The sequence below is a fragment of the Cibotium barometz genome, chromosome 25 (assembly GCF_041138505.1).
Source record: "Cibotium barometz isolate CiBa-2024 chromosome 25, ASM4113850v1, whole genome shotgun sequence".
In the NCBI taxonomy this organism is placed as follows: domain Eukaryota; kingdom Viridiplantae; phylum Streptophyta; class Polypodiopsida; order Cyatheales; family Cibotiaceae; genus Cibotium; species Cibotium barometz.
In genome coordinates, this window is record NC_141070.1 from 23,856,927 (window position 1) to 23,869,859 (window position 12,933).

Below are 12,933 nucleotides of genomic sequence, written 5' to 3' on the forward strand. Positions count from 1 at the left end.
TGAAAAAGAGCATGTGCTATTGTACAGGTCTACTCGAGAAAAGTCTTCATGCATCAACAATTCGAAGGGTCACTTCTTGTTCAAAGGGTGATGTGGCATCAATAAACTTAACATAGCATTTACAGGCTTTCACATGCGTGGGTTAGTTGTTTGTTTGATCCATGCACACGTTTGATGATCAAGGCTGGCTAGACATTGCAGAAGAAGAGAGTAGAGGGAAGAAGCACAAGTGTCAAGTACTACCTAGAAGCTATGGACTAAGCAGGGCCAGGGTTTTGGGCCAACAACATATGGCAAGGGGAGTACTCTTAGTGACATGTAAGTAGCCACCTCCGACTGGCTGGTTTACGCAAGGGGGGAAAAAAGAATAGACGGGTCTTGAAAGAGCCTAAATTTAGACCAAGCCATAACCCTTGCTTAGTCTCAGCAACACACTCTATGATCAATCTTGGACGAGGAAAAACAACCCCCATATATGTGTAGGAGTCCACTTCGAGAGAGGCAGCCCCGATGTGAAGTGAACGAGAGGTGGAGCTCCCCCTGCTCGCCCGTCGCCCCCTCCAACTTGGTCCCCCCACCCCCTCCCCCTCCCCTCCCCAGGGCTTTGTTGATTCGACCTCCCTCTGTATTTTTGAGAAGATGGTGGCTTCCATCCGCATTTGCGTGGTTCTGCATCACTCTAGTCCTTCCACCCCGGAGAGTGGTGTGATGATCTTCTCCTCCCCCCTGAGTGCAGCGCCGGGGATGGTATGGAGCCAAGAGTCCGTGCTTGCCGGCATTCACAGGAAGGCAGTAGAGCTTTCCTACCATCTGCAGGACCTGGGGATTAGTGACATGCTCACTCATTTTTTTTTTCTGGGAAAAAGATCCTTCTATTAGTTAATGAAAAAATAGCCACAATGGGCTAGATACAACCCCGTAGGGCTAGATACAAAAACGCCTCATGTATGGGGCGGGAATCAAATGATCATAAGGGAAGAGACACTTCTCCTCCGGCTGGCCGCTCTGTGAGGAGAAGGCTATCTCATATGGGGGGGGGGGGGGGGGGGGGGGGGGGGGGGGGGGGGGGGGGGGACAACCAACCTCGATCTGTGAGGAAAGGGCCAGGCCTCTAGAGTCTCAAGAAAGCTTCTTGCCGCTTCCGCATGCGGTCAGAACCTCCGTGTAACTTCCCCCACTGATCGCGGAGGGTATGAATAATGTCGAGCCAAATGCTCCTGATGGACTCTGCATGCAGAGTGTGGGTACCCTCGATGGCCTCACTGCATCTAGCTCGCCAAATGTGCCAGGCTGCAATGCTGCTGCATATCTCCCATCTCTGGCATGAGCCTGGTCGCCAGTGATCTGTAGGTGGGGCTGTGATTGTTATTGCAGAAATACTATGGTGAGAGGCTTGAAGGGCTAGCCCTCCCCCATCCTCCACATAAGCCCTAACCACCACAGCCTTTGTGGCCCAAGCGACAGTGCGCCATGTAATGATCCGGGTCGAGGCCCTGTCCATAGTGAAGATGTGGAGAATCCGCTGCTAGATCTGCTGAGCCTTCGGGCAATCCGTCGTTGAGACTCTTGAGGGTGGCTGCACCGCGGGCAAGCTGCTGACCTACCTCCAACTGCCAACCAAGTGCCAACCGCCAAGCTCCTGTGTGCCATCAGCCAAAGAAAGAGGGTGATCTTTCTAGGTTGGAAACTGTCCCATAGCCTCTTCCACAAATTTGAAAGGAAACGTGGTGAGAGGCCCTGTGATTGCCAATGTGCTGCTGCTGTTGGGGTGCCATCCATCTCTGGCATCTGGATCCTGAGGCCTAGCCGCGCAGTATATGCAAAGAAGAGGGCATCTAGAGTCTCCTCCCGATCAGTGGGGTCATGCCAAGTCCACTCCCCCGGGTCCCCTTGTAGGCGTGTGAGAGGTCGGCACTCCCATATCCATAGTCGCCATAATCTCTCCCTGGCCACCTTGGCCGGCGGTGGGTCTATGTGCCACTCCCGTGCCCAAAAGCCAATCACCCTCACACTCTGCAAGGTGCAGCCCCTTAAGTCCTCTATGGGAAGCTCGGACCTCTCAAGTCTGCCATGGGATCCAATAGAAAAAGTGAGCAGACCACTATCCTCATGTGCTTCGTGGACCGCCACGAGAATATCATGTCTGGTAAACACACCTAGCCACACTGGGGGGGGTCGGGTTTGGGATAGGAGTCAGCCACTCCTAAGGGATAGCTGAGTCGATGTCGATGCTGAGCTTGTCTCTACCCCAGACCCCTGCTAGGTCTCTCTCCTACACCTCCTGGGGTAAATGTTTGTGTGCGGAGTGGTTGCCATGGAGTCCTCCTGAGGGTGAAGACCAAAAGAGGCCGAGACTTGCCAAATGAAGAAAACCCAAGGACCGAAGACGCTGCTAGATGAAGATGGAAGGGGCGAAGAAGTTGGAGGAAGACGGGGTAAGCGGTGAGGCTACGGAGGAGGAAAGTGAGGAGGGGGGGGAGGGGCTAAGGGGGGAAGCAGAGAGGCACGTGCGGGGGCAGCAGGAGGGAGGTGGTGGGGGGGGCATGATTCCATCTGCTGCCGTTGGCGAGTCGAACTCAACCTGGTAGTAGCCACGCCCTAGAGAATGAATGTCTGTGATCTTTGTAGGCCCACCAAGGAGGCTAGCCTGAAGAAGATCTCTGAGTTGTCACTGATAATCTTGCATACCAGAGTGGAGCCCTCTAAGGATGCAACAGTCGTAGCGAGGAGCTAAAGGTTTGCTTCAAAGAAAGATAAGCAAGTTATAGCGGCCTCGGTCGGGAATGAAGGAGTGGCTGTCATGGAGTCCTCCTGAGGGTGAAGACCAGAAGAGGCTGAGACTTGCCGAATGAAGAAAACCCAGGGACCGAAGACGTTGCCAGATGAAGACGGAAGGGGCGAAGAACTCGGAGGAAGACGAGGTAAGCGGTGAGGCTACAGAGGAGGAAGGCGGGGGGGGGGGGGGGGGTCTAAGTGGGGGAAGGAGAGAGGCACGTGCGGGGGCAACAAGAGGGAGGTGGTGGTGGTGGGGGGGGGCATAGGGAGGAGCTGGGCGCAGGCAAGGGGCAGTGAGAGAGCGAGGGAAGGGGGGGGGGGGGGGGGGGGGGGGGGGGGGGGCAACACAAGAGAGGAGGGGAGGAAGGTGTACGTGGCGAGAATAGAGGGAGAAGGGGGGGGGGGGGTTTAAGTGGGGGAAGGAGAGAGGCACGTGCGGGGGCAACAAGAGGGAGGTGGTTGGGGGGGGGGGGGGGGGGGGGATAGGGAGGAGCTGGGCGCAGGCAAGGGGCAGCGAGAGAGCGAGGAAAGGGGGGGGGGGGGGGGGGGCGGGGGGTGCAACACAAGAGAGGAGGGGAGGAAGGTGTACGTGGCGAGAATAGAGGGAGAAAGGGGGGGGGGGGTGGTAGGCGCAAGTGGAATTGGGGGCGCAAGTGGGACAATGGGGGTGGGGGAGAGAGTGGTCTGCAGGTGGATAGCGGGGGCGAGGGAGAGCAGAACGGGCTGGGCGACTCACAGTTCCAAAGCTCGATGGATGGAGTCTGATTGTTATCAATTTTATTGAGACATTAGGATTTGATAGTTCTCCTCCTTGATTTTGAGAGAGCCTACGATATGGTGGACTGGGGCTTTCTGGACGGGATTTCCAGTGGAGTGGTTTCGAGGTGTTTCCGGACTCTATTCTTCCTCTCACAGTCGGGTGCTCATTTAGGGGGCCGGAGGCGACAGATTCCCTCTTGCTCATTCGGTTTGGGAGGGCTGCCCTCTTGTGCCTTTCCTTTTCTTGTTTGTAGTTGAGGTCATGAGCAGTTTACTCTCCGGCCAGGAGATCGGTTTACAGGAGCTGCTCACAGGAGGAGCTGCTTAACTCAGAGTTGCCGATGACACAACATAACTGCCCCAAAGATTCGCAGATGCGATAGAGATTTTTTGCGGTGCATTCGATGCATAGATCAATTGGCACAAGTCTCATGGTTTTTGGGTGGCTCATCACCTACCCTGACTTGGAGGCCGGTTGAGGGTTTTCACTGGATCTCGAGTGGCACTCTTGTTTGTTATCTTGGATGCCAGGTTGGTATTGACATTTCCTTGGAGAGCAACAGCTAGCAAATCTTCTTTTGAGCATTCAACAGAAGTTGTTATACTAGAGGTCAGCCAGCCTTTCCTTAGCTAGTTGAGTCGTGGTGGCGAACCAAGGTTCTTCTCGCCACCATGTGGTAAATCACTTCGTCAGGTTGGAGGATCTCTTCCATTTGCTCAACTTCAGGAGGGTCTTCCATCAGTGGGTTCCGGTCCCATATACTTTCAAAGTAGGCTCATATGAAAAGCATTATGAATCTTCCAATGATTTGGAAGAGCCAATCTAAATGCAACTTCATTGATCTTTTGGATTACTTTGAAAGGGCCATAATACTTGTTGGCAAGCTTAGGAGTGGCTCCCTCCTTGCCAGGTCTTTTACGAAGTCTGGCCTTATCAAATTCAGCAATATCGAGTCTCCTCCTTTTAGATCCATATGTAGTCTATGCTTATCTGTAGCCTTTTTATGCTTTTCCTTGGACTTTTGAATGGCATCCGTACTTTTGCAAAAGCATCCTACAAATCATGTATTCATCTGCCGCAAAGATTTCATCTTTTGTACGCAAAATGGGGGGCAGGACTACTTTGCCATGAATAACCTCAAATGGTGCTTTGCTAGTAGAAGAGTGTATCGTATTGTTGTAGGCAAATTCTACCAAGGGTAAAAATTTCTCCCACATGCTCTTTTTCTATGCAACATAGCATTTGAGCAAATCAAGTATGGTTGAATTTGCAGCTTTACTTTGTCCATCTGTCTCGGGGTGGAAAGCTAAGGAGAAGTAAGTTTCATCCCCATGTTATCAAAGAGAGCCCTCCAAAATAGGCTAGTAGTCTTGGGATCTCTATCACCCACAATGGACTTAAGCATTCCATGATGTTTAAAGACCCGTGATAGAAAAAGTTTAACCATGTGGTCTAGTTTAATGGTCTTTTACACTGGTATGAAGTGAGCTTGCTTGCTAAATCTGTCCACAATAGTCCATATGGCATCATTGCCATACTGTGTACGAGGCAAGTCCATGATAAAATCCATGGCTATGCTTTTCCAAGGTTCATTTTGCACGGGTAATGGGTGAAGTAACCCTGGGGGTCTTTTGCTTGTTGAACTTTACTTTATGGCAAGTAATGCATTGACGTACATATGCCTCAATGTCCTTACGCATACTAGGCCAAAAGAAATACCTCTCAATAAACTGAGTGGTTGGCAAAATTCCTCTATGCCCTGCATAAGGTGGTGCATGAGACTCATGCAAAACTTTTTTGCCTGAAGTCTTTGGTAATACATAATCTGTTAGCATACATGAGATATCCATCTTTACATACATATGGCATATGTGCTGTCCTGGACTGCAAATCAACCCATAAAGATGTAAAATCATCATCCTTAGCATAAGCACTACGCATCGTAGTCAAGTCTTCATGTGATGCTACTGAAATAGCAGCTACATATGGCTTTTGGGAGAGTAAATCGGCTACTACATTCTTCTTTCTAGGGGTATGAATGATTTGGAAATGAAACATGGAAAGAAAGTTGGCCATCCGCATATGCTTCTCAGAAAGCTTTGTTTGAGTAAGAAAGAATCTAAACTTCGATGGCCTGTCTTTTGTAAATTCAGCTCCTTAAAGGTAGTGTTTCCACACCTTTAGAGCATGAGCCATGAGTTCCTGCTCATAAACACCCATATGTTTCTCGGCACCTTGCAAATGTCTGCTCTCGTAGGCTACTGCATGTCCCTCTTGATTGAGGGCAGCTCCTGAAACCGGCCTCTGGTATAAACCAAAGTGCGGTGGACTAGCAATCACCCTTCCACTTGTAGTCTAGATATGAAAACAAATTTGATTGGAGCTAGAGTGCCCCAAATCTGAAAATAAAACGACACCTGTTGGCCCCAAAGCTTGGCGCCCCTTGCGGTATTTCTTTATTCAATTTCAAAAATATGTAAGGCTGAGTACAACAAAATCAGCCAAGAGAATACACCTATATGGCCAATCTGGCAGCCCACAATACCTCTTAGCACAAAGGATTCACACACACACAGATTTGTGTCTCAAAGCAACACTCTGTGCTTCCCTCTGATCAGCCAAGACTATTCAGCAGGACAACCTTGAACATACATCTAGCATATCTCATGCACATGATTCCACATCTCAGCACAAGCATACATTCACTGTCCAATCTCTCTGTTTCCACCCTTTTCAATCTGCCATACCCCTCCTCTCACAAGGGACCAGATAACTCAAATCTGCAACAGATATAAGCCAATGGAAAGAGAGATAGATGAACAAATTCAGAGCTTACCAAAATCAGCTCGTGGATCTGCACCGGAAGGTGGTTGTACCAGTCTGTACTTGCACACTTGTTTCAACAACTTTGCTTCACACGTGTGGGTGTACCTGTCTGTACCTTTCTCTCTGCATCCACTTCAGTGCTGTACCTGACTGTACAGACCTGAAAATCTGCACTGTACCAGTCCGTACTTGCCACGTGTCACTATACTTGCATGCGCCGCCTGCAACCAGTCTCTGTACCCGACTGTACCTGCTCAGCCAGTTCAGCGCCGCCTGTACCAGGTCTGTCCAGCGCCGCCAACACCTGTACTGTCCAGCGCCGCCAGCTTCTGTTCTGTTCGTACAACTGTACCTGCAACAGAACCTGTAGTAGCAGTTCTGTACCTGTGCGCAGCCTGTACCAGCAGATGTACCCGCAGCAACGACTCTGTACCTGTGCGCAGCCTGTACCAGAAGATGTATCTGCAACAGCCTGTCCGTACAGAGCTGTACGGCTGGTTTGTATGGCCTGTTTTGCACAAAAAAATTAGTAGCAAACTTCTGCAGCAGCCGACTTGTTTTCTCTTGCTCTCCACGCTTGCAACCAGCACGTATGCTACACGTCTTTCCAAAAGGAAGAGAGAGAATGAAGAGAGAGAGGCATGCACTCCAAAAGTGGAGTTGCCCCCTCCCCATATTAATCCTAGGGCCCCAACTTTAATAATTATTAAAGTTCCCTAGGGGCCACTAAGGCCTACGGGCAACCACACATATAACATTAAAATATTAATGTTCTAGTTCCCCCCTTCACACCTAGGGATGTCCACACATCATTATCTCTGTCCGGGCACCCCACATGTGAATCATTTGATATTTTGACTCAGCAACCACCATGCCCACACTTGTGCTGTTCCATTTTCACAGGGCCATGACAGCTCCAATACATTCTCCCGATGCATCAAATTCAATTGAGAAAGGCTTATGTAAATCAGGCACAATAAGCACGGGTCCCGTTGCAATGGCATTCTTAAGTGCTATAACAGCATTGGACTCTGCTTCCTGTAGCCTTCTTCTTAGTTAAAGCATGCAAGGGTGACGCCTTATGAGCAAAATGCTTTATGAACCTCCTATAATATGAGCATAAGCCAAGAAAACTTCGTACTTCATGTACATTCTTGGGTTGAGGCCAATTTATTACTGCCTGAACTTTTTCTGGATTCATATGTACACCACCTTTAGAGACAATATGACCCAAGTAATGGATCTCAGAAAGGAAAAACTTACTCTTCTTAGCATTTATGAAGAGTTGGTGTTTCCTTAATTCTTGAAACACAATGGTCAGGTGTTTAGTATGTTCTTGCTTATTTCGGGAGAACACGAGGATGTCATCAAAAAATGTGCCAGTGAATTTGCGATGCTCTCTGAAGATGCGATCCTTTAGCCTGTTAAATGTAGCTGGAGCATTGGTGAGACCAAAAGGCATGACCAAATACTCATAAAGCCCAAATGAAGTATGAATAGTAGTCTTATACACATCCCGAGGTGCAACTCTGACTTGATGGTAACCACTCTTCAAGTCTATCCTACTAAAGCATGAAGCTCCTTGCAAGCGGTCTAATTCTTTCTATTGGTTACTTTCCTTAGTGCTAGGCTTCATTATGGCTGAGTCTACCCTGTGTTGGGGTAAAGGCGTTATGCCCACCCTTATAGTGTGTACAAGCCCATAAGTTATAGTACATAGTACACTTAGTACTTTTAATGTACTAAGTGCACTATGTGTGCTAGTGCAATATACATGTGTGATAGGGGAGTCACACACTCATGCCTCATGAGTTGACTTATCCCCACAACTCTCTCTCTCCCTTGTTTCTCTGTGTATGTCTCCCACATGACCTAACCCTAATTCTCCCCATCAACTGGTATCAGAGCTTTGGTCACCAGGTTCTCCTCCCTCTTCTGCTCTGCTGGCCGCCCCCCCCTTTTGATTCCTGGTCGCCCTGCTGATTCCTGGTCGCCCTGCTCCTTGCAGCACAAAAGGGGCTGGCCAACCAGCTGCCCACGCAGCCAGCCCACGTGGCTGCCCAGGCTGCCCAACCATCAACTGGTCGTATGTAGCGCTGCTACTCGGTGAAGAGGCCAAAGGCGAAGCTAGGCGAGCGAAGAGGCGAACTCAGGCGATAAGCTTGTTGCACTTTGTGGCCACCAGCGGCTGCTGCTGTAGGCAGGTGGCGCTCATAAGCGAGCGAACATAGCCAAGGCAGCATAAGCGGGCAATTCTAGGCCAGCTTGGCGCTAGGCGAAACAGTCTCATCCGCAAGGTGAGCGAAGCGCACAGCACACAGGCGAAGGCGAGCTCATAGCGAATACGTCAACATACGCTAATCGTGTAGCGTGGCTGAGGCAGCGAGGAGGCTAGCGCTGGGCGTCTCTGATAAGGAGGCTAGCGCTGGGCGTTCATACGCTAAGCGAAAGCAGAGAAGGAAGACCTCCTATGTTGTGACGCTACCTCAATAAGCTCACCCTGAAGCAAGGCAGCATACTCGCATGGAGTTCCAGCGCACAGCAGAGAAGAGCCAACACCCTGGAGCATGGATTCACAAGCTGTAGCAGTGTAATCACCCCCTTCTGCAACAGAGCATCAAATTTCTGCATCAGCACCAAATTCATCAACCCGCCTGCAATTAGAGAAAAAATCAGAAAATTACAAGGTATTTTCCTCAAATTTTTTTTTTTGGGATTTGCAATTGAGCAAGTACAATCAACAATTGAGCAGGTACAGGTGCCCAATTGCTCAATTTTTGAGCAAAATTGGCAAAATTGGGTGACATTGGTCACAATCAGGATCAATTTGCAGGAAATTGGTCACAATCAGGATCAATTTGCAGGAAATTGGATGTCAAAATTTGGGGCTTTTGATGTAATTGTGCAATTAAGCACTCATACATGCTGTATGATGTGAAAAATCGCACATTTGGGCAAAATTGCAGCAAATTGTAGCAAATCGCAGTGCAAATCAAGGGGCTTTTGTGCCGATTGGGTTGATTTGCATGCAGGCAATCGCATTTGATGCTGTGGATAATGTGTTGATGCCTTACAAGCACTCAATGTGCCTGTAAATCAAGGGGCTTTCATGTATTTGATGTATATGTGGCCAGGGGGAAGCATCGTGAACACTCAGGATGCCTTCATGTGCGTCAATGTACCATGTATGATCAGAAATTGATCTTAAATCAAGGGGCTTTTCAAGTTCGTATGCTTGTTGAGCTTGGCAAAGCAGCAGGCAAGACATTTATGCCTTGAATCCTCAAAAATCAGCTTGCAGTCAAGGGGCTTTTGCCCAATTTCGGTTCGGGACTGTTGTATGCAGTGTTCGGGACTGTAAAAGTCTGATTTTCACTCATTTGGACAGCCAGGAGAGCATTTATTGCTATTGTACCTGCTGGTACAGATTGCACAGCTTTGTGCATGTTTTGGCATGGCTGTACACTGTTTTGAGTGACCAAAAGGTTCAATTTCAGCTGATGTACTTGCCGGTACAGGTTTGGTACATCATTTGTAAGCACTTAGTACTGCTGTACAGTACTTTGAAAGGGCAAAAGAGCACATTTAAGGTGCTGTCCAAAATCTGCAGCAACCAGATTTTGGTGTTTTCATCACATAAAGTGGGAGAAAAGTTGCATTTGTGCTTCCGCAGTGGGAGATAAACTTTGGGAGAAAAACTGTGAGCACTTTGTGTGCTTTTGGTGCAGTGTTTGCACACTTTGCAGGGAGTCAGGCATTGACAGGTTGCATATTGCTATGGCAACCACAGGTGAAAGCTCTTCATTGCTTCACATCAAGAAGCTTGAAGGCTCGCATAATTATGATATTTGGCAAACCCAGTGCTACAATGTGTTGCTCCAGAAAAAGCAGCACAAGCCTATCAAAGAAAGGGGTGTGATGCCCGCTTCTCTTACTGCTGAAGAGTGGGAAGATATGGATGAGCTGGCAAGATCTACTATCATGTTGTCTGTGTCAGACTCTTTACTTTTCAGCATTCGTGAAGAGAAGACAGCTTGGGGAATGTGGCAGAGATTGCAGGACTTGTATGCCCAACAAAGTGCCTCAAGCAAAGTGTATTGGTTGAAGAAACTCATAGGCCTTCAGATGAAGGAAGGGGCTTCTATGACAGCCCATCTAAATGAGTTTAATGGTATTGTCAGCCAGGTCATCAATCAAAAGTTGGCAATGGACGATGAGTTCAAAGCCACTTTTTTGTTATGCACTTTGCCAGAGAGTTGGGACACATTCAGGACAGCCACTAGCAATTCGAATACTATGCTGTCATATGCAGATGTTGAGGGTGCTCTTCTTCAAGAAGAGATGAACAGGAAAAACAACTCTGTTGGAAAGTCCAATGCAATGAATGCACGTGGGAGATCCCAGCAAAGGGGGAAAAGCCAAGAAAGGGGAAGGAGCAAGTCTCGCTCCAAAAAGGATTTGGAATGCCATTATTGTGGCAAGAAGGGACACATTAAAAAGCAATGCTACAAATGGAAAAATGATCAAAAGGAAAAGGGAAAAGGCAAAGACAAAGAGAAAGATGAAGCCAAAGATGTAAAGCCAAAGGGCAAAAGTGGAGTCAAGATTGAAGAAATCAATGTGTCACATGCAGGTGGCAGTGAGGATGAGGTCCTATTTACTTCTTCACTTGATGCCCATTCACTTCTTACAGGTGGTCATGGTATGCACTCATGGATCATTGATTCAGGTGCCTCCTTTCATGTCACAGGTTGCAGAGACTTGTTTGTCAGGTATACTGCTGGCAATGAAGGAGTGGTTTATTTGGGTGATAACCATGCATGCAAGATACTTGGCAGAGGTGATGTGAGGCTTGTGTTTTCAGATGGCTCACAGCTTATGCTCCATGATGTCAGGCATGTGCCTGAGATCAAGAAGAATCTGCTTTCTACTGGACAGCTTGATGATGCTGATTATGTTACCACATTTGGTAGTGGAAAGTGGAAAATTAGTAAGGGCTCACTGGTTGTTGCCAGAGGCTCTAAGGTGGACACTCTTTACTTTATGCATGCAGGTGTTTGTCACCATGCTAATGTAAATGCAACCGAGCTGCCGGAAATCTCTATGTGGCATAGCCGGTTGGGACACATGAGTGTCAAGGGAATGGAGCAATTGTCTCGTTTGGGTTACTTGCCTTCTCTAAAGTTTTCAAGTTTTCAGTTTTGTGAGCATTGTATATATGGTAGGCAACTACAGTGCCCCCACAAGAAAGCTCTTGGACAGAAAGATGCTCAGTTAGAGCTTGTGCATACAGATGTATGTGAGATGCCTCAGCTTTCTTTGGGAGGGGCAAAATATTTTGTGTCTTTTATTGATGATGCCACACGCAAGGTGTGGGTTTATCCTCTTCGTTTGAAGAGTGATACATTCTCAGTGTTTGAAAAGTTTGTTGCTCTTGTTGAGAACCAAACTGGCAAAACACTGAAAGCTTTGCGTTCCGACAATGGTGGAGAGTACATGTCCAAACAGTTTCAGGACTTTTGTGATGCTAAAGGCATCAAGAGGGAGCTCTCTAATCCTTATGATCCTCCACAAAACGGGACAGCAGAGAGGATGAACAGGACCATTCAGGAGAAGGTCCGTTCTATGTTGTCACATGCTGCATTACCTCATGGTTTTTGGGCTGAAGCTGTTATGACAGCCGTTCACCTTATAAATAGGTCACCTAACACGAGGCTTGGTGGGAAAGTGCCAGAAGAAGTATGGACAGGGAAGCCTCCGTCATACAAGCACTTGAGAGTGTTTGGTTGCGTTGCGTACGTGCACATACGCAGGGAAATGCGCACCAAACTTGATCCTAAGTCTCACAAATGCATATTCCTAGGATATGGTGACAGAGGTGAAATGGGGTATAGACTTTGGGATCCCATGAATAGAAAGATCATACGCAGCAATGATGTCATTTTTGATGAAACATGCATGTATAAGGAGCCTGCAAGGCAACAGGAGCCTGGCAGAGTCATCTTTGATGATGATGGACATCATGGACAACAACAAAGGGTTGTAAATCAGCCATTACAGCAGGAAAACCAGCCCTTAAATGGTGCTGAAAATGGTCCAAATGGACAGCCAGAGATGGCAGAAGATATCCCTATGGATATACCACAGTTAGAGGAGATACCGGGCATGATTTTTCAGCCTTATGGCATGGAGCAGGAGCCACCAATGGGTGATATGCAGGCTGGACAGCAACCTGCAAATGATGGTCATTGGGTACGGAGGTCCACAAGACCCTCCAGAGCCCCTGACAGGTTTGTTCCAGGGGTTGACTACTTGATGCTCACTGACTGTGGGGAGCCCTCATGTTATAAGGAGGCTTTACAGAGGGCAGACAAGGCTCTATGGGAGCGTGCCATGAAGTCAGAGATGGATTCTCTGCACAAAAATGGAACATGGAAATTGGTGCATTTGCCTGCAGGCAAGAAGGTTTTGCCATGCAAGTGGGTTTACAGGCTCAAAGTTGCACCAGATGCAAAGCCAAGATACAAAGCCAGGTTAGTGGCTAAGGGCTTCAAGCAGGAATATGGTGTGGA

The 12,933-nt window shown here is 48.2% G+C and overlaps 1 protein-coding gene across 1 annotated transcript in view; it reads left to right on the forward strand.

The window, feature by feature from the left end:
- The window catches only part of LOC147624370 (zinc ion binding protein), a 130,184-nt gene that overhangs the window by 51,014 nt on the left and 66,237 nt on the right, over nucleotides 1-12,933 (forward strand). The window lies entirely within an intron of this gene.